This window comes from Triticum urartu, chromosome 3A, assembly GCF_056163025.1.
Source record: "Triticum urartu cultivar PI428250 chromosome 3A, HENAU_Tu73, whole genome shotgun sequence".
NCBI classification, from domain to species: Eukaryota; Viridiplantae; Streptophyta; class Magnoliopsida; order Poales; family Poaceae; genus Triticum; species Triticum urartu.
In genome coordinates, this window is record NC_141875.1 from 350,815,588 (window position 1) to 350,837,197 (window position 21,610).

The following is a 21,610-nucleotide window of genomic DNA, read 5'->3' on the forward strand; positions in this document are numbered from 1 at the left end:
ATGAATACTTCATAAATTATAGATACATTGGAGACGCACTGGTATGCATCGGTGTTGTACAAACGGTTTTTAACCCCTTTCCACAACGACACTTGGAACCATTGCCTAGTGAGTGATTGCGATAGGGGGGTCCTTCCCACACGAACCAGAAACCATCAGGGATATGCCCTCCTAGCACACACGGTCGGCAAAATGAGGTCGTGTGCGACCGGCAAGCGCTCAAATACGGAAGTACGTATAGTAGAGCTAAAAATACAATTATACGGGTGAAATTGTTTCTGGTCGCAAGTACATCCCACACAGTCAGTCCCTGCTAAACGTTTCCATTCGTATGTATATCCCACACAGTCGCTCCAAGGAAAACGTTTCCGTTCACAGGTACATCACACGCAATTTTCCCCATTAAATCGTTTGTGATAGCGTTGCCATTACACACGATATTAACAATTTTATCATTTGCGTTATTGAATGCATCACACACGGTGCCCAGAAGAAACTATGTTGCAAAGGCTGTCCATCACACACAGTGGTAAACATCTGCACAAGGTGGCCTAACGCAAACAATTTTCAAGAGGATGTCGTGTGTGCAGTGGAGATTGATCGCACACGTAGTGGATCCTAGAAACGTTTCTGATCTCCAAGTCTATCGCAGACATTTCTCTTTCGCAAATTGTGTGCAGTGTAATCCCCAATTTATCCCTAATTTGAAAATCACATGTTTTGAATTTGAAAGTATGCAATCACTTATTTTATATCCAACCATGTTTATTACAAATATAGGTTCAGCCACGAATGCATAATTCGATGCACAGGTACATATACTGAAGAACTATAGAAGCACCAAGTAAAGAATGATGAACCACAGTTGTACTAAAGACTGTAAAGAGAGAGGCGAAAGACATTCTGGTCGCTAGAGAAGGTGAAGCGGAATGCCCATATTGTGCCCTCCTCCATGCGTAATGCACGCACGACTCTAGGCCAACCCCTTGTGATGGCTGCCGGTCCATCCTTCACTATCTTCATTATGACTTCTCGAAGCTCATTGTAGTCTGGATGAAATACTTTAACCTTCATTGTGTGTCCACCAATCATGTACTTTGCGAGGTAATCTTGAGTGAACTGCTTCGGGAACCACTGCGAACGAAAAAGATTCATACATTGTTGTGTAGCAACTCATTATGGGTAGTAAAAAGACAAGGCTACAGAGTTTGTAGTTACCATCGTACAGCTCATTGTTGTGTTGGATAGAGCATAAACAAATAATTTGCTTTCCACCATTCATATATTTTTGCTAATAATCCTTATCAGTTTCCTCACTTGATGCTTGTTCATGAATATCTCATTGCCCCATACGCAAAAGGGTCGATGCGTGGATCCTTGCCAAGGGCATATGTACATACAAGCAACAAGTCAATATTAGAAGCTAAAAAGTGTCCGGGCCTGGATATATATGCACTACATTATGGAACTATGGGAGGAGTACAAGCCGAGGGATGATGCTAACCTCGACGGAAAATGGTGGCCACTCCCGTTGTTGTCCTGCATAAGTAGTGGAAAGGCATGATAAGTACAACAACGTTAGCATCAAACAAATATAGCAAAGGTAAACAACATCATCTCCAAATTTTAGCTTGAATGTGTTGGTTTCAGTATGCTGTTAAAGCAGATATAAAATGGAAGGCAATGTTACCGACAGCGGGCTTAACAGCCATCAAATATTTCAATTCAAACTGGTATTGTTGAAAATGAATAGAACGTAGGCAATGCTTAAACATCACAGTAGATAAATGTGTAAAACTAAAATAAAGGCCATGTGCTAACTACACCAAGAATAACTGGAACCAAATATAACCATTCAAACTAGTATTGATGTAGTCGACCGACACAATTCCGACTTGCACATAATGAACAACACATTGTGAATGAAATAAATAAACAAGGCATAAATGACCAGTATAACAACCAAGTATTGCCATTGAAAACTGGACACAGTCTCACCGCAACCAACCTAACAAGTAAATACAAATAAACATGGCATATGCTAGAAAACTAGACAAATGCTCACTGCAACCAACCTAACAAGCAGATACAGATAAACAAGGCATCTGCTTGATAACTGGACAAATGCTAAAAAAAGAAACCTAACAACCAAATAGAGATAAACAAGGAATGTGCTTGATAACTGGACAAATGCTCACTACAACCAAATTAAGAACCAAATAAATATAAACAAGGCATCTGCTCGATAACTGGAAAAAAGCTCACTCCAACCAAACAACCAAATACAGATAAACAAGGCATCTACTCACTATAAACAACCAAATATAGCCATTCGTGAAACTGAACCGGACAATTCATACTTAAACATCACATAGCCCTATTGAACAATACATTTTGCATAATTGAAATAATTAAACATGGCACATTTAAAGCACCGCACGGTAAATGCCACTACAACAAAGGGTACGGGTTGGCATGCTAGAAAAGGTAAGATTTGGTGATAGAATGTTGCCTCACATTTCATGGAAGGGATCCTTCCAGTTGGAAGAGCACATGCCCATGGTGCGCTCTCTGATGTGACATATGGTCTGTTTCACCTTGGAAGAACCTTCGTGGGTGCCCTCCTCGTGGTCTTGGTCGTGGTTGATGAGATCTGACTTGGCAATTGAGGATCCCAAGCCGCTGTCATAGAACGTGTCCTTCAAAAATGACAAAATGTGCTCGATGGCATATAAAGCTCGCAAATCCTTGACCGCTTGATGGAGGAGATCAACAGCAGGGCCATCGAAGAGATCGACGATGGTTGAAGCAGAGGGTTTGGGGATGGACCACTTGACCTGTGACATGGCCTGCGTGAAGCCGTCATTGTGGACGATCTTAATGTCGTAGCCAGCTTTTCTGAGATACAGTAATACGCTAGCCTGCTAACATGAAGCCTTCGGCATGGCAACGTAGTCAGTGTATTCGCTAGCTTCTGCGGTGATGTGTTGCTCCGGGATCGACAGGTCAGGTCGAATGGCGGGCACCTCGCTAACGTCTGCCGGAGAGGCCATAATAAACCTCTTCTTGGCTGAACGCTCGTCGGGCTCCCCCGGATACGTGGTCGAGCTTAGGCTGCGACATTCTAGAGCAGGGGATGTGGATCCGGTGGGGAGGGACACAACAGGCCTCATCTAAAAACTCAGGGGAGTGGGGCGACGGTATGGGAATCGTTGGGTAACCTGAACTTTATTATCTAAGCCAGGAGGAACGGGCAGACCGGCAGGGGTTGGCGGCGGCGGCCGCCGCCGCGAACTAGGGTTCGAGGTGGGGAGGGGGGAGGGGGTGTTTGAGGATACGCCGCAGTTACTAAAATTTTTAGTAATGGTGGGTGGAGACGGTGGTGGACGAGGGAAGGCGATGGTTCAAATGCCTCGGCTACTCCAATTTTACTATAAGGTCAGTGCTAGAGGAGTGTGGCCTATGGTTGAAGTACGGCAGCTACTAAAATTTGGGTAAAGGAATTGATGCGGGGCAGGAGTTCCCAAGATCGCGCACGGTCCAATAACAATATGCATGTATGATAATAAGGAAAAGTGGCACGGAACCACCGATTATTGCAATGCTCAAGGCGGGTAGTTTGTTTTTATATTTCTTCTTGGCCATAAACATTGCGAATCTCGATTTTTAAATCTCTATAAATCCAAAACACACCAACAAATTATGAAACTTGTCATGGTATCACTACATGGTACATATAATTGTCCAATTTGGGCGAAGCTATATTACAAGCCTCTTACAAACCGGAGTCTGTCGCAACCCTCATGGTTCCGGTGGGGAAACATGCCCCTCTTGTAGGCAAAACGATAATCGCTGCCCCTTCTCGCCTTGAACTTTGTTTTCTACAGGCAACATAGAATAACAGGAGTGTCGGGCTGAAATTTGAAACTATTCAGGGTTCGTTTGGTAATTGTATATATTACTAATTACTAAGTTTTCTACGCATTTAATGTAGTCCATAATTCAAATTTGAACTACAAGCACATGCTCTAGTGAATCAAAATGGGTGGGAACTCACACATGTGTCACTGGGTGCATGTTTAAGTCTCATTTAAGGAACGAAAATGAATTACAAACTTGTCGTCGTCCTGAAACATTGAGAATCTCGGTTTTTAAATCCTAGTAAATCAAAAACTCACCCAAAAACATGAAACTTGGCATGGTTTCATGACTTGGCACATATATGCCGTGGTAAAAAAATCGTCCGGTTTGAGAAGAGGCGCACATATTAGTAGCCAATAAAGTCCTTTTTGAAACAAAAAGCTGACATGTTAATATCACAAACGGTTGTATTATATTAACCGTGTCAAAATTTAACCATAGTCGGTGGCGTGCGTGCGGCTGTTTGATTAGACGGGACGAGTGCAAGAAGTCCGTCGTGCATGCTCGACGGGATGCGTGCGAGCAGTCCGCCGCGCAGGCTCGACGGGACGTGTGCATCCTGTCCACCACGCAGGATCGATGGGACACGTGCGAGTAGCAAGGCCGCACATGCCCACCGGGAAGCGACCTCTTTGACGTCCATGCACCAGCCGCCACCCTCCTCGTTCACAACATCTCCAACATCTTCCAGCCGGCGGCCTCCTCCTCCTTCTCGGCAAGCGCCTTGAGGAGCTTCGCATTGTCACCCATGAGTTGCTCTTCGAGGCTGGTCGCCTTGTCAACCAAGGCATCACTGATCTTGAGCAGCTTCATCAAGCCGTCGACTAGCTCCTGCTGCGTAGTGACGCTAGCAATAATGTAGTTGTCGTCGGTGAAGGACTACAGGAACGCTAGCTCATCGCGATGGCCGACGCCGCGAATGCGCTTGTGAGAGCCCTCACGTGCCTGTGAGAGCACGTTCGAGGGCTCCGCAGTGCGCCGAGACATCTCTACTGCGGCTGCGGCTTCGCAGCGGGACCTCTCTAGTGCTTCTGCGACCTTGGTATTTCCTGCCTGGTTATATGTCCACCCTAATCTCCTCCTACCGGTCATGACAGAATGAATTGACAGGAAAGACCAGTTTTGTGGGTGATGAGGAGAGGAACCGTGAAGTAATTTTCGAGTGGGTAGTTTTTATAGCCCGATGCTAAGTGTGACCACATATTAGTTTGATAGGTGTGAACAGATTGCAATTACTTATTGCGTTGTAATCTAGAATGTGACAAGAAACAAGGTTAAAATTTATTGATGGTAGAAGGTTGACCACGTGGTTGCTCGTCATTGAGGCGGCCGCGGCGCGCTCTGCTCACGTCCGTCCACGCATTTTGCTCCCCGTTGAGGCGGTCGCGGCGTGCTCCGCTCTGGCATCCCTGTGTGCGCTCTACTTGCCATTGAGGCAAACTTACAATGGCAACGATTAATAATTCTTAATAATTCTCTTACATATTCAGGATAATTTAAAATGCCACATTCGGCAAGGGCCAGAACACTCATGACCTACATATCCATACAATTATTATAAAATATAAGCTAAAAGGCTGAGCTAGCGGCCTTCCGCCGATGGTCTTGTCGAACTCCATGATCAGCATAGCACCGTTGTGGCCGTATGTGTAAGTTACTAATCATCGCACATGAGTACTCGCATACGCATCATGTGCGATACTCCTAGCCACCGCAAGCAACTAGTTTGCATTTTTCAAAGTTTTTTGTACACACAGAATCACACACGAACTAACTGTATTAACTGTTTGTGTTGTAATTTCTCATCGCAAACAGTTCATCCGAGTCGGCTGTTTGCCACATATCACACACATCTTGTTAAGTTGAACCGTTTCTGTTGTGTTGGCTAATCCAAAATAGTTCGTCCGAGTGAACCGTATGTCCTATATCACACACACCTTGATCTAGCTAACCGTTTCTATTGCACTCCCTAATAGCAAAAAGTTCATCAGAGCGAACTGTATGTCGTATATCGCACACACATTGATATGGCTGCCCGTTTCTGTTGTTCTGCCTCATCACAAATAGTTCGAACCGGTTCACCATGTGACCTGAATCGCACACGTAACTAAAATCTAAACCGTGTTTGATGGCTCCGCCATCATATATGTGTTGCACCTTTTTGACAGTTTTTTACGTCCCCGTTTGTGATTAATGCATCGCACACAATTTCGTCAACGGGTCTCTAAACGTAGTGTCGCGTTAGCAACATCCTGCAGTAGTGACGTATCAGCATCCCCAAACTTCATTTCTACTCGTCCTCGAGTAGGTAAATGGTAAAAGAAATAATTTATGAAGTGTCAATGCTAGCATAGTGCATAAGCTTGATCAATGATAATTTCAATCACTTTACCTAGCATCATTGCAGCAACTCTTTCTCATAAAACTCCTCATGATAAAGTAGCAACTGAAAGAGTAATTTTTGTTGTGGAATGCTACCTATCATATTCATCATATACACTTTCTTTTGTAGCATGGACATTTGGACTAGAATGATTCAAAGCAATAGTCTATAATTTGACATGAAGATATCAATACTCAAGCATACTAACAAGGAACCATGTCTTTCAAAATATCAACACTAAAGAAAGCTATACCTAGCCCATTATGCTCAATCATTGATCCATTCACGAAACACACACGAATATTTGCTACATCCAATGCTCAAGTATGATCATAATTCTCCCTAGTTGGTGCTTAATAAGAGAAGATGGATACTAAAATAAATATTTGCATAAAAGTAAATAGATAGGCCCTTCACAGAGTGAAGCGGAGATTTGTAGAGGTACCAGAGCACAAAGCATAAATTGAGAGATAATTTTTTTGGGAGGCACACTTTTCCCGTCAATGAAAATGACCGAGTAATTCCCAATACTTTCCATGCTACATATATCATAGGAGGTTCCCAAACATAAAATAAAGTTTATTACTTTTTCCACCATGCTTTCACACTACATGACTAGCCGTATCCACATGTGCCGTCCATAACAACACTTTCCAAGAAATTTATTATTTAACAACATAAAGTAAATTTATTTTTCATTTCGGGACTGGGCATCCCTATTACTGTCGTACTCTCGTGCAATGACAAGTGAATAAACACTCATCTTGAGAATAACACATCTAGCATGGAAAATATTAGCCACCCCCTGCAGCTTCATGAGCGGTACGAGCACACAAAAAGGAAATTCATTTTGAAAATTAGAGATGGTACATACATTTACTTAGAATGGCATGGAAATACCGCATATAGGTAGATATGGTGGACTCATATGGCAAAACTAGGTTTAAGGATTTTGGATGCATAAGTAGCATTCCCACTTAGCACAAATGGAGGCTAGCAAATAGATTGAGAAGCAACCAACCAAGAAACGAAAAGTCACATAAACGAGCATTAAGCATAACTAACACCAAATAATGCACCACAAGTATGATGTAATTTCGTTGCATAACTATTGACTTTCGTGCTTGCATAGGGAATCGCAAACCTTAACACCAATATTCTTACTGAAGCATAATTACTCACCAACATGACTCACATATTATTATCTCCATATCAGAAAACTATTGCAAAGAATCAAACTTATCATATCCAATGATCTACATGATTTTTTATTATATCCTTCTTGGATATTAATCATATTAGGACCAATTTCATAGCTAATGCAAATTTCCATCAATAGTATCAACTCTCAAAATAATATAAGTGAAGCACCAGAGTAAATAACAAACTACGCCAAGAAGATATAAGTGAAGACAAGTGAGTAGTTAAGTAAATGGGTAGCTATTTGAGGACTGTCTCTTATTTAAAAACTTTCATATATAAGTATTTTAATAAAACAACAAGAAAACCAAACTAAAATGACATTCCAAGAATAGAACAACTCATGTGAAGAAGCAAAAACTTAGGCTCAGCCGAGGATAACCGATAATTGTTGATGAAGAAAGGTGGGGTGCCTACCGGGGCATCCCCAAGCTTAGATGCTTGATACTTCTTGAAATATTATCTTGGGATGCCTTGGGCATCCCCAAGCTTGAGCTTTTGTGTCTCCTTAATTCCTTTTATATCACATTTTCCCTAAATCTTAATAACTTCATCCACACAAAACTCAACAAGAACTCGTGAGATAAGTTAGTATAAATCAATGCAATAACCTTATTATTCTCTACTGTAACAAATCACCAAACAAATTATTTAACATTGAATAATCAATGCCTCTACATATTTAATACTCCTATCCTCAAATAGAATCATTAAACAAGCAAACATATGCAAACAATGCAAACATAACAACAATCTATCAAAACAAGACAGTTAGTAAGGATGCAAGAAGATTCATATTTCTCTAACTCCAAAAATTGTGAAAAATTACCACATTGTAGAAAATTTAGCATTGCTTGTTGTGCAAAATTTTTTAACATTTTATCACATTCTGACTTTTCTTAGGAATTCACGCACTAGCGTGCAACTTTCTGTTTTCAAACAGCCACATATAGACTTGAAAAATAAGCATGGCAAAGGGTATACTTGACATTTTTATTGAATTAAAATATGCAAAACATTATTCTAAATAACAGTAAGAAAATCCTAACAAAATAAAATGAAGCTCCAATCAAAACACATATCATATGGTGAATGAAAATATAGCTCCAAGTGAGGTTACCGATGATGTTGAAAATGAAAGAGGGGATGCCTTCTGGGGCATCCCCGAGCTTAGTTGCTTGGATCTTCCTTGAATATTACCTTGAGGGTGACTTGGTCATCCCCAATATTAGGGTCTTGTCACTCCTTATTCTCCTGATATCGGTATCTCACCCAAAACTTGAAAACTTTAATCGCACAAAACATAACAAAACCTTCATGAGATTCGTTAGTATAACAAAGCAAATCACTACTCTAAGTACTGTTGAAAACCCATTCATATTTTATTATTGCATTATATCTACTGTATTCCAACTTTCCCATGGCTTATACCCTACAATACAAGCACACAATGCAACGAAAACAGAATCTGTCAAAAACAGAACAGTTTGTAGTAATCTGAACTCTAACCATACTTATGTAACTCTAAAAATTCTGAAAAATTATGAAGATGTAGACAATCTATATATAATTCTTGTGTAAAATATTCATAAACTTTTGTCACTTCTATGATTTTTTAAAATTGTTTTACTGGACACAAAAGTTTATGCTTTCCAACAAGATCAAATCAACTATCATCCATACTATCCCAAAGGCTTCACTTGGCACTTTATTGAAACAAAAGCTAAAACATGATTACTACAGTAGACTAATCATGTGAAAACACAAAAAAAGTAGGGGAAAATGTTGGTTTGTCTCCCAACAAGCTTTTTTCTTTAATGCATTTTTAGCTAGGCATGATGATTTCAATGATGCTCACATAAAAGTAGAGAATTGAAACACAAAGACAACATCATGAGGCATATGACTAGCACATTTAAGCCTAACCCACTTCCTATGCATAGGGATTTTGTGAGTATATAATTCATGGGAGAAAGAATCAACTAGCATAGGAAGGCAAAACAAATTGAAATTCAAAAGTTTCAACACATAGAGAGCATACTTGAGATTATTGAGATATATAAAAGCATAAGTCCCTCTCTCATAATAATTTTCAGTAGCCTCATGAATGAATTCAACAATATAGCTATCACATAAAACATTATTTTCATGATACATAAGCATATAAATTTTATTACTATCCACATAAGCAAATTTATTCTCATGAATAGTGGTGGGAGTAAACTCAACAAAATAACTATCGTGTGATTGAAAATTAGAATCATGATGACAAGTATCATGGTTGTCATTATTCTTTATATCATACATGTCATCACCATAATCATCATAGATTGCAACTTTGTTGACATAATCAATTGAAACCCCATCCAAAATAGTGGATTCATCACTAATTAAGTCACGACCTCTCCAAATCCAATTACATAATTATTAGAATAAGATTCAACAACCTCCAAAATAGTGAGATGATTATTACCTAGAATTGACACTATTCCAAACCCACTTTCATCAATATAATCATCATAAATAGAAGGCATGCAATCATCATAATAAATTTTCTCATCAAAACATGGGGGACTAAAAATATCATCTTCATTAAATATAGCATCCCAAGCTTATGGCTTTGCATATCGTTAGCATCATGAATATTCAAAGAGTTCATACCAACAACATTGCAATCATGCTCATCATTCAAAGATTTTTGTCAAACATTTTATAGAATTCTTCTTCTATGAATTGAGCACAATTTCCCTTTCCATCATTTTCATGAAAGACATTATAAAGATGAATAATATGATTCAACCTCAATTCCATTTTTTGTAGTTTTCTTTTTATGAACATAACTAGGCATAAAATAAGAAACTAAAAGATTCAATTGCAAGATCTAAAGATATACCTTCAAGCACTCACCTCCCCGGCAATGACGCCAGAAAAGAGTTTGATGTCTACTACATAACTTGTTCTTGTAGACTCGTGTTGGGCCTCCAAGCACAGAGTTTTATAGGACAGTAGCAAATTTCACACAACTGGATGACCTAAGGTTTATCAATCCATGGGAGTGCGTAGAATGAAGATGGTCTCTCTCAAACAACCCTGCGACCAAATAATAAAAAGTCTTGTGTGTCCCCAACACACAAAATACAATGGTAATTTAGATAGGTGCACTAGTTCATGGAAGAGATGGTGATACAAGTGTAGTAATGAAAGTAGATATTGATGTTTGTGAGAGGAACACTAAAAAACAGCAAGGTAGCAAGTAACAAAAGTGAGCACAAATGGTATTGCAATGCTTTAAAATGAGACCTAGGATCCATACTTTCCCTAGTGCAATCTCTCAACAATGCTAATATAATTGGATCATATAACCATCCCTCAATGTGCGATGAAGAATCACTCCAAAGTTCCAATCTTGGTACGGTACGAAACCACCTCGAAGCTGTTCTTTCCGATCAATCTATCCAAGAGTTCGTACTAAAATAACACCAAGTTATCCTTTCCGATCGATCTATCCAGAGTTCATACTAAAATAACACCAAGTTATCCTTTCCGATCGATCTATCAAGAATTCATACTAAGATAACACTAAATAATTTCAGATTCATAATACTCAATTCAACATAAAGAACCTAAAAGAGTGCCCAAGATTTCTACCAGAGAAACAAAGACAAGAATGTGCATCAACCCCTATGCGTAGGTTACCCCAATGTCACCTCAGAATTCCATGAGTTGAGTGCCAAAACACATATCAACTGAATTAGTATGATACCCCATTATCACCATGGTTATTCATAGAAAGACATATATCAAGTGTTCTAAAATCCATAAAAGTATTCAATCCGATAAAACGAAATCTCAAAGGGAAAACTCAATTCACAATAAGATAGAGAGGGGAAAACACCATATGATTCGACTATATTAACAAAGCCTGCGATACATCAAGATCGTGACATCTCAAGAACATGAGAGATTAAACACATAGTTACTGATATAAACCCTCAGCCCCGAGGGTGGACTACTCCCTCCTCATCATGGTGGTCATCGGGATGATGAAGATGGCCACCAGTGATGATTTGCCCCTTCGACAGGGTGCCGGAACGGCGTCTAGATTATTTTTCATGGCTACAGAGGCTTGAAGCGGCAGAATTTCTGATCTAGTGACACACCTAGAATTTTTGGAATATTTGGGAATTTATAGGGTGAAGAGGTGGTGCGAGAGGTCACTAAGGGGGGCAGACCCCTTGGGCACGCCAGGGCCTCCTGGCATGCCCTGGTGGGTTATGCCCACCTCGGGCCTCCCCTCTGGTACTGTTTTGGCCCACTGGTGTGTTCTAGTCCAGAAAAATCACCAACAAGTTTTGCTGCATTCAGAGAACTTTTATTTTTGTACAAAAAAATAACACGACAGTAGTTCTGCTGAAAACAACATCCGTCTGGGTTAGTTCCATCCAAATCATACCAAAACCATATAAATTTGTTGTAAACATGGTAGGAATACTTCATAAATTATTGATATGTTGGAGACATATCTGCGGACGCGCCCGGGTGCACCATATCTGCCCCATATTTGATCTGTATATGAGCGGTGCCGGTCGGCCTGGGCATTTGCCACCCGTTTGAGGAGCCCATCTGGGTCAAATTTCATGACCCGGTCGTCCGCCCTGTTGTTTGAGGCGGGTTAGGGGCGTCCGGCTTTAGATGCTCTTTTTTCTAAAAACGGAAAGAGGCGGTAGATGCTATTACGACTGCAAGGCCGGAGAATTTAAGTTATTTTGTACATTTATATTTTATAACAGAGGTTATGCATGAAACAGTAAGATTTTTTGAACATAGTATAGACGCAAGCACTCATACGTACACGCATACACTCATCCCTATGAACGCACACACATGCACACCCTACCCCTATGAGCACCTTTGAGAGACTAAGCCGGCATGAAATGGTAAGATGATGAGTTGGTCGGAAGATTATATGGTTTCACCGCTGGCGTACCTAAACTAGTTGTCGTATGGCCTATGAATGAAACATAAGACGATGAACTTCTTAAGCATAGAAACAACAGAAGAGGATGATCTTCTTAACATGCAAATCACTTGCATTAGATCAACATGCAAAACAATATGAAGCATTGTTCTCAGGAGGCACGGTGAACAACTCATGATGTCGCGTGCCACATCATTCCAAGATCAACTTTGCAGTCAAACTCACAATGTCTGGCATTTCATAGACAACATTCATAACGAACTCTTAAACCACCATACATAAATTAACATTCATGATTATGCATCTCATCAGAGCCAATATTTACTTTTAAACTGAACACATGAATAGGAAAAAATGATCTACATTGCTCACGGCAAAAGCCGTCCCATTCCAAAATACTAAATGAATGTCTTCTGGCTAACATCAATGAGAAAAATTTACAAGGTTTTCCAATTCCAAAATATCAAACGAATGAATTCTTGCTAACATCAATGATTAAACTTTGACAAGCTTTTCCCATTCAAAATATCTAATGCCTATGATTCTGGAACGGGCGGGGTTTGTCATTAGTTTGCACATTGAAATGCAAGATGGAGCAGGATTAACCGACTGATCTTTTTGTGTAGTTCCACTAAAATAAACAAATGTATTGCGTAGCATGGTGGATTTCATATTTACATGTTGCAAGGCCTTCAAGACATTGGCGGTTCCTTTAATGTAGATAGTCTAGTGGCTCGAGGTGACAACGAATGATTAGAGAACCATTCGATGTATTTATTCATGATGAAGTATTATTGAGGACACGAACCATCTGAACATTTTGTGCGGTTCCACTGAAATCATGCTGAGCATCGCTGTCTGCATAAATATAGAAAAAGTGTGATGAATATAATAGTGCTACTAGTTGATTAAATATACACTCACAAAAATAATCATCTTGATTATCTTAACAGGAAAAGATGGCAATACAATAGCTTCAATTAAACATTTATTCAAAACAATACAACAAAATAAGTAGCACAACATAACAAAGCAGGACCATGTGGATCAAGGCTGATACTGACCTCATTTTTTACAGCTACGTCGGCCACTAACTTGGTCATACCTTTCCTTGTGGAGTGAATTTTGCACTCCACGTGCTGTTGAGTTTCCCATGCTCTATCTAGACTAGTCATGTCACCAGTGTCTACTAATACTCCCTAAAGCGTCTCGATCATTCCTTCTGTAATGTAGCGCAAACAGTAATTGCCTCTTTCTACAAAGTGGAAAGATTAACTGGGCCCAATAATGCAACCGTTTTTCTTGATCACATTGGCTCCTTTTGTGTCGTTCAACTAAAATCGAAGTCGAAACGGAAACGAACAGAGGTTTTGATATCCATGTATGCACAAATAGGTATTAAGGAAACAATTACTGACCAATAATGATTCATGATTTATACGCCACAAGAAAAAACATCTACCTTATCTTAATGGGAAACAAAGCAGGACATTAGCGTTCAAACAATGTCATTCATTCATATTAACTAAGACATCATCTTAACAATACATTGGTTAAACATGTATAAAGAATGACAAAGAAGGAAAGTACCGTTCCTAAAACTGTGTAACTGATTCATATTAACAAAGACATTATATTAATAATACCTTGATTAAACATGTAGAAAGAATTACAAAGAAGTATAGTGCCATATCTAAAACATTGTAAATGATTCATTAATAGAGACATTATCTCAATAATACATTTGTTAAACATGTACTCCCGCCGATCCCTAACAAGTGTTGTAGTTTTGAACTAAGATTCAGTAGTTAATTCTAAGATTGGCATTGCTTAATTTTACCAGTGGCATTAGATTAACAAAAAGCATAAACAGTTGCAAGGGAGAGTGGGCGCAACAGCACCATGTGCTTCTATCGACTTATAAAGGGGTGATGCAGAGTTTGTTGGAACAAAGAAACAAGCATCATGTCTGGGTTGGTCCCATTTTTGTTCACTTAATGTGAAAAGACAACAATACAATAGCTTCAATTCAACATTTATTTAAAACAATACCAATACAAGTAGCACAACATCTCAAAGCATATTGCACAATCATATGGACGAAGGCCGGTACTGACATTTCATGAGGCAGACAAGATCAAATAGAAATCTTCCTACATGAATAGGAAATCAAATCTCGTTTTTTGTAGTTCAACTAAATCAAGCAAAGTTGTCGGTTTGACATTTTAGTTGAACTGCACAAAACACTCTTAAAACAAAAGTGTTTTGTGTAGTGAAGCAAAATGTCGCAATACTAACGAGTTGAATAGATATCCTTGTTTTCACAGACATAAAAAGGAAACAATTACTGGCCTATAAAGGAGGATGAAACATACGGCCACAAAAAGAAGCATTTACCTTATCTTGATGGAAAACAAAGTAGGACAGTAGCATTTCTAAAATGATGGCATTGATTCATATTAATAGAGACATTCTCTTAAAATAACATTCGTTAAAAATGTAATTTACTTGTAACATTAGCATTGCTTCAATGTTCCAGCGGCATTCTTAGATTAAGAACAGCAAAAATAGTTGTATGGGACATGGGACATGCCAGCACCATGTGCCTCCACACGTATAAATGGGTGATGCAGAGTATGTTGCCAAGCAGCATATCTGTGTTGGTCACATATTTGTTCTCTTTGAACCTTTTTCCTATGTGAGGGTAGCAAATCTAGTCCTACACAAATTCCCCGACCCCTGGTTTCTTTCCTTTTTCAACAAAGAGATCAGTTCCTTACAAATGTGTGTATGGGGTTACTCCCTTTTTCCCATTTCGACCAACAGGGTGGCTGGACAGCCAGTCTATACTACCTTCCCTCCCTCCTCTCCTAATTGAACCACATCCTAGATTCATGCTTCACCCTACCCCCCTTCTTTCCTCTTTGAACCAAGATGTAAATTTGACTACAGAATCGAAAAAGATCTGCAGGCAACTAGAGCAATGACAGTTTCAAAGAAAATTATACCTTAGGGTCGTCAGGATGTGGCTAGGCGTGCGGCGGGAGGATGGATCTGCACAAACTATGTACGACAACGAGGAAGAAGGGGTCGGAGGCCCTCCCGCACAGGCGTTGGGTGAAAGTGAATAGCGCAACTGGCAGTGGATTGCCTCCCTTGCCGTAGGCGAGAGAGTGCACGTTGCACCTCCTCCCCTTCCCAGTCCGACGGGATCCGGACGACTCCTTGACCAGTTGTGAAGGGAGGAGAGAGAGAGAGGCCAATGCAGTCTTGTTTAGATCTGATGGAGAGGGTGAGAGTTTGTGAATAGAGAAAACTCTAACAAAGTACCGCTGAGCCTCTAGTGTGTATATATATGTAGTGCAACAAGAGTGTGAAGAGTGCAAACCCTAGCGAACAAGCACTGAGGCTCCAGCTTATATAGTACTCGTATATAATACTAATATACTGGAGTGGTTTTCTTTTTGTCTCCATAAGAATCGTTTAAAATTGTGTACCAAATGAAACTCCTTATTTAACATACCATTTAAGAAAACTACGATCAACTAACAATCCACGCGTCTTGGTCGCACTTCATGTAGTTCACGTGCGGTACACTACCATCCATTAAGTGAACAATCACACGCGCGCCAAATTATCAGAAAGGTGTGAGAGTGTGTACACATAAAGAAATTTAATTTCAATTATTTTGTATGTACAGTTTGCCGTCTCTCAGTAATTATGGTTTGTTGTGTTCGGCCTAAATTAGGGTGCCACCATATCTCGTACTCCCTCCATTTTTATTTAGTCCGCGTATTAGCTTTGGTCAAAGTCAAGCTTTGTAAACTTTGACAAAGTTTCTAAACAAAATAATTAATATATACAATAAAAAAATCAATACCACTAGATTCATAATTGAATGTACTTTCACATCATATATATATTTACTATGGTAAATATTTATATTGTTTTCTATAAACTTGGTCAAACTTTACAAAGTTTGACTTCAATCAAATCTAATATGCAAAGTAAATAAAAACGGAGGGATACTACCGCCATCTCGGTTTTTTGTCCACACCATATTTTTAATCAAAGTCTAACCACATATTTAGTTAATAGCTGGACAAATAAAATTACATGGGAGCTAATGAAAAAGTTGTGAGAAGGCTTAGAAATCAATATAAAACTTTTGCTCTTAGTACCAATGTCAATGCTTCTTCGAGGAAACATTTTGTTCTTAGCGAATTGTGTGTCAAAATTGCACCAACATGAAACACGACTACATCTCCAATGCAACCAAGGTGATCTAATGAAGGATATTGTATATGTGGGTGACAAGCAAAGAGCACTAATGGAAGACAACCATTTCTTCATTGAACATTGATCAACTTCACCAGCCGATGCAACCTTGAGATGCAACCATGAGCATCGATAGGTCATCATGGTGATGCATCATTGATTTTGGCATCAAGTTTGGGTCAGGCACCAATGAAGTTTGATAATCCTCACTGTGGTTTGTTTCTTCTCGGTAGTCAAGCTTGAGAAAGGAAGAACCAGTTGGCAGAGCATAGTGAGGTGCAGCAATAGTGGGCATCCAATTTTGTGCAGTTCCACTAAAATTGAGGAAGACATGCCCAGGTATGGAGATACGCATCGCTGTTTGCAAAAATATAAAAAAGGACATTTAGTTAGTGTCGTTACCTTGTTTTGGCAGTGGAATAAGATTACGAGCGGCATCTTAATGATCAATAAGAATTAATGAAATGTACACCAAAAAATAGAAGCATCATGATTATCTTTATGGGAACTAAAGCAGGATACCCCGAAAAGAAACTAAAGCAGGACAGAAGCATTTATCGACGCCTCTAGATTTACATCAACATTACTTAAAAATGGACGTCACTTTAACATTTGCATTGCTTCATTTTACCTGTGATATTTTTAGATTAGCATAAGCAATAGGAGCATATGGATAATGACCACACAACCACAATGTACTGTTGTCGGAAAAAACATCTACACCTCCACCGAGGCATAAACCAGGACAACTTTTGGAGTGGCCTTTCCTCTAATACTAGTAAAAAGTAGGTGATGTTGGACCAGCCGACGAACCCTATGTTGGGGAACGTTGCAGAAAACAAAAATTTTCCTACTCGTTTCACCAAGATCCATCTAGGAGATCATCTAGCAACGAGTCATCGGATGCATCTACATACATTTGTAGATCGCGTGCGGAAGCGTTCAAAGAACGGTGATGATGTAGTCGTACACGACGTTATCCAAATCACCGATGACCAAGCGCCGAACGGACGGCACCTCCGCGTTCAACACATGTATGGCACGGGAGACGTCTCCTCCTTCTTGATCCAGCAAGGGGGAAGGAGAGGTTGATGACGATCCAGCAGCACGACGGCGTGGTGGTGGATGCAGGGCGTCACAGTAGCAGGGCTTCGCCTATACTACGAGAGAGAGACGTAACGGGGAGAGAGGGAGGCGCCAGGGGCTGTGGTGGTAAGTCCTCCCTCTCCTCAACTATATATAGGGGTGCCAAAGGGGGGTGGCCGGCCCTAGGAGATGGGATCTCCTAGGGGGTCGGCGGCCAAGGTGTGGGGGGCTTGCCCCCCAAGCAAGGGGGCGCCCCCCTTTAGGGTTCCCCCCAACCCTAGGCGCATGGGCCCTTGGGGGTGGCGCCCCAGCCCACTATGGGCTGGGTCCCTTCCCACATCAGCCCATGGGGCCCTCCGGGATAGGTGGCCCCACCCGGTGGACCCCCGGGACCCTTCTGGTGGTCCCGGTACAATACCGGTGACCCCGAAACTTGTCCCGATGGCCGAAACAGCACTTCCTATATATAATTCTTTACCTCCGGACCATTCCGGAACTCCTCGTGACGTCCGGGATCTCATCCGGGACTCCGAACAATATTCGGGTTACTGCATATACATATCTTCACAACCCTAGCGTCACCGAACCTTAAGTGTGTAGACCCTACGGGTTCGGGAGACAAGCAGACATGACCGAGACGACTCTCCGGTCAATAACCAACAGCGGGATCTGGATACCCATGTTGGCTCCCACATGCTCCACGATGATCTCATCGGATGAACCACGATGTCGAGGATTCAATCAACCCCGTATACAAGTCCTTTTGCCAATCGATATGTTACTTGCCCGAGGTTCGATCGTCGGTATCCCAATACCTCGTTCAATCTCATTACCGGCAAGTCACTTTACTCATACCGTAATGCATGATCCCGTGACCAGACACTTGGTCACTTTGAGCTCATTATGATGATGCAATACCGAGTGGGCCCAGTGATACCTCTCCGTCATACGGAGTGACAAATCCCAGTCTTGATCCATGTCAACCCAACAGACACTTTCGGAGATACCCGTAGTCTACCTTTATAGTCACCCAGTTACGTTGTGACGTTTGGTATACCCAAAGCACTCCTACGGTATCCGGGAGTTACACGATCTCATGGTCTAAGGAAAAGATACTTGACATTGGAAAAACTCTAGCAAACGAACTATACGATCTTGTGCCATGTTTAGGATTGGGTCTTGTCCATCACATCGTTCTCCTAATGATGTGATCTCGTTATCAATGACATCCAATGTCCATAGTCAGGAAACCATGACTATCTGTTGGTCAACGAGCTAGTCAACTAGAGGCTTACCAGGGACATGTTGGTGTCTGTTATTCACACATGTATTACGATTTTCGGATAATACAATTATAGCATGAATAAAGACAATCATCATGAATAAGGAAATATAATAATAATGCTTTTATTATTGCCTCTAGGGCATATTTCCAACACCCTAGATAATGTACAGGTGGAGCTGGCGAGTAGTGGTATAGAAGAAAACAAACAAGCAGCAACCGGGGGAGCTGGACCAGTACAATGAAGCATGAAATCCAATAAAGTTATACCTCAGGTTAGCGAGAGGTGGCTTAGGCGGGTGGGAGAGATATCTACCCACACGATGGCAAGGAACAAGGGCGCGGAGGACCTTCGTCGATGCCGGAGTTGGCTTAGAGAGGACGGTGCACATCAGCTTCCTCTATCGCCAATAGTGCAACGTCAACGCTGCACCTCCTCACCTCCCACAGCGGATGGGATCCAGCCAGATCTTTGACCACCGGTGAGGAGAGAGATAGAGTAGACACTGTCGTCTTGTTTAGTTATGGAGAGAGTGAGAGAGGGAGACACGAGAAACCCTATCAAACAAGAGGCTACATATACAATGGAGTAAAAAATCTCCTCATAGCAGTGGTTTAAATTGAAATAGAATACGTGTGTTCCTGGAAAAAAGAAACAAAAAATAGCGGACGAATCTTTTTTTGACGTACCAAGAAAGAAAACTCGATCAATAAGTTGGTGGACGAATCTTTTTTAAATGTACCAGGAAAGAAAACTCATGGATGGATCTTTTTTAACAAGCCCCCGGTTCCAGATAACACTTTGTATCGCTCACGTGTGGTCCCCGACCCTCCATTATGAAGTTAACAAACTAAAGGGTCAAATTATTACTTAAGCTACCTCTTCACGTACAAATGCGCTCCATCATGTACTCGCGGGTGTGTCGGAGGCAGAATGCATGAGTACATTTCTTCCTGTACGTAGTACTCCATTTATATTCCTATCCTAGGAACAAAATGAGGCCGTACTAAATTTGTGTGTGTAGGGAGAATGGGACATCGATGATGGATGTGTACGAGTAGTCACGAGAGTCGTCACTTTGTGTGTGTACGCGCGCGCACACACACATAGACATACATATCCATGTTTACGTAAAAATCTTAGTTTCTTCTCCATCTCCATCTCCAATCAGTTTTGTCCAATTGGCATATTATTTACATTAATTATGTAGAAATATTTATGTACGTCCAACATCTCTCATTTGCAGGCACCCGGACCGCTGCCTCGCCCTCTCCTGACCGCCCTGGCCAACCCAAACCCTCTCCATCAACCGTGCGCGATTCCTCCCAGAAACAGTCAGTGCTGCATTTATGCCCGACCAGAGCGGACACGACCTCTCACTGGCGCCAGCATTGAAGCAGCGCGCCGGCCAAGAGAGCAATGCCCGTGCTACTTCCCGGTGCACGCGACCGCTTTGTGTTCAAACGACACCACGGCCGGCCACAACATGCACGTAAAAAAGTTCTTGGGAGTCCGTGCTACAGATAGCTGTCCTCCCCTCCTCGTCTATCTCTTCTAGTAGTACTACTCCCTCCATCCAGGTGCATAAAAGTCATCTTAGGTTGTGCATCGCAACCAAGGTAGAGGGGAAACAAGAGAATTTAATGTTAATTAGCTAATTAATAGCAATGCATGGAATGAACAGACCAGTGCATGTCATGTGTGGTAGTATCTAATCATTGAAAGCATGTACGCCTCACATGTCTTGTTGGTTGATATGTCAAGAAACAAGAGACAATCTATGAGTTAATGCATCGCGTCTAAGTGTTTTGAGATTATTTGGTTTTCATAATGTAACTTATACAACTAGATGAAGAGAGTAGTACTCCATGGCGTGATCCGTCAACAAGCAGGCGGGAAAGTTTGCGTACAGTCGGTTTTCAGTGAGTGGCATGCCAAGCGACTATGTGGGGTGGAGGCTTGTGTGGGGTGAGACATGAATGCGACAGACGTGATTTAAATGTTGGTTTTGCTCGATGGCGCGATCCACTGAAACAAAATGTTGGTTTCCAAATGAGTATTGTAGTATACTGTACTACATGAGGGAGAAGAGGATTCAATGAAGAGTGATGGTTGCTTCTTCCGTCCAACTTACTGTCGGGTCTATATGATTTGACGGCTCATTGGTCATTATTACTGTGGCGGTAGACCGTCATAGAGCATCTATACTTTTATTTATTTATTCTGCGATAAAACTAAGTTTCACCACTCTTACACCGGACGAGTGCGAAACACGGCAGCCCAGTGCGTACATGGCCCGCCTCACACTATCACAATATTCCTTTGACATCGTACGACACCTTCGGTCCTTTTTTCTTTGTGTTTAACAAACAAACTGTAGTACTCCACATGCCAAGAAAATTTACTATACACCAGAGTGTATAGACTATTTTGCCCCCGAATTTGCTATGGAGGAAATGTTGGGTAGTTACATGCATGCAA